Here is a 1,812-nt window from a genome sequence, read left to right as displayed (position 1 = left end):
TATTACACATTGCTACCTTCAGTGCAGTTGTTCAGTTCACAGGTATCAGCATATATAGTTAGTCAGGGTGAGAATCCTACCAATTAACTGGTAGTTTCAAAAACCTGCTGAAGATTCTCAGGATCATTGCCTTAACCATCTTGTGCAAATAAATGCACACCTTTGCCCTTTCATGTTTCCTATCTTTTCTCCTTGCCCTTTCTTCATTATTTAATTCTTACACTCTTGCTTTCCTTTTAATTGTGTTATGACTATCTATTTTTATTTCTTCTTTTGAGTTCTTACACTAGGGAGATTATATGATACTTAGTCATGTGGGTCTGGTTTATTTCACTTACAAGTATATCTTCAAGTGGCATCCACTTATATATGAAGGCTTTGAGTTTATCACTTTTTATACCTGAGTAATGCTCCATTTGTATAAAAATACCACATCTTTTTCATCCATTCCTTAGGTGACAGAAATTTGGGTTGCTGCCAAAGTTTGGTTATCACAAATTGTGCTGCTATAAAAATAGGTGCACATATATCACTATGATATGAAGTTTTCTGTTCTGGGAAAATTCCCAGTAGGGGGATAGCAGGACTGAATGGGACTTCATGTGGAATATTTTTTCAGGTATTTATTCATCCCTATTGTTTCATCCTCTGAGAAGTGTGTGTTTATCTTGGATCCCCTTTCCTGTATTGGCTTTTTAAATTTTGGGGCCCTAATGTTTTCTTAGTTCTTTATAAGTTCTAGAGAGAAGACCTTTGATTGATTGTTTATTAGTTAAGATATTTTCCCAATTTGTGGGTTGTCTCTTTACTTTGTTTGTAATTTCTTCTGATTTGCAAAATCTTCTCAATAAGCAAAGGTCTCAGTTGTTAGTTCTTTTAAGTATAACCAGTGCGATTTGATTTCTGTTCAATAACTTTGCCTACTGTTATGTCTTCAAGAGTTCCTCCTACTTTCTCTTCCAGGAGATTTAGTGTTTCCATTTTAAGGTTTAGATCTTTAATCCATTTTGGCTTTAGCTTAGTGTGTGGTGATAGACCTGGGTCAACTTTTAGTTTTCGGTACGTAGAGAGTCAGTTTTTCCAGCTCTATTGTTTGAAGAGGCTATTTTTCGTCAGGTAAGCATGTTTGGGCCCTTTGTTGATGATAAGGTAGCTGAGTGTGTTTGTAGTGGCTTCTACGTCTTCTAATAAATTCCACTGATCCTCATGTTTGTTTGTTTATTTTTTCCAATGCCATGCTGATTTTATCACACTAACATTCATAGTATAATATCAAGTCGGGAAATGTAATGCTTCCTGCCTTATCTTTTTTTCCCAGGACTACCTCTGCTATTCTAGGTCTTTTCTACTTCCTAATAAATTTTGGGAATGTTTTCTCGGATGTATGAAGTATGTTGGTGGCATTTTGATACAGATTGCATTAAAACTGAACAACAATGTTGGCAGTATGGACATCTTCACAGTGTTAGCTCTTCCTATGCAGGAACAGGGAATAACTTTCAATTTCCTGAAATCCTCTACTATCTCTCTTTTCAGGGTACTTTAATTTTCATTGAATAGATCTTTGACTTCCTTAGTTAGCTTAATTCCTAAATATTTTATTTTCTGTGATGCTATTGTAAAAGTCATTGTTTCGATAATTTCCATCTCAGTGAGTTTTTTATCTGTGTAAAGGAATACTATTGACTGTTGGTACTGATATTGTATCATGCTATGCTACTGAATTAGAGCATTAATTCTAGTAGCTTCTTTGTGGAGTTTTTTGGGTCTTCCAAGTACAGAGTCATGTCATCTACAAATAATGATACTTTA

Source organism: Octodon degus, unplaced genomic scaffold (assembly GCF_000260255.1).
Source record: "Octodon degus isolate 3935 unplaced genomic scaffold, OctDeg1.0 scaffold00085, whole genome shotgun sequence".
Lineage (NCBI taxonomy): Eukaryota > Metazoa > Chordata > Mammalia > Rodentia > Octodontidae > Octodon > Octodon degus.
This window is presented reverse-complemented; position numbering follows the sequence as displayed.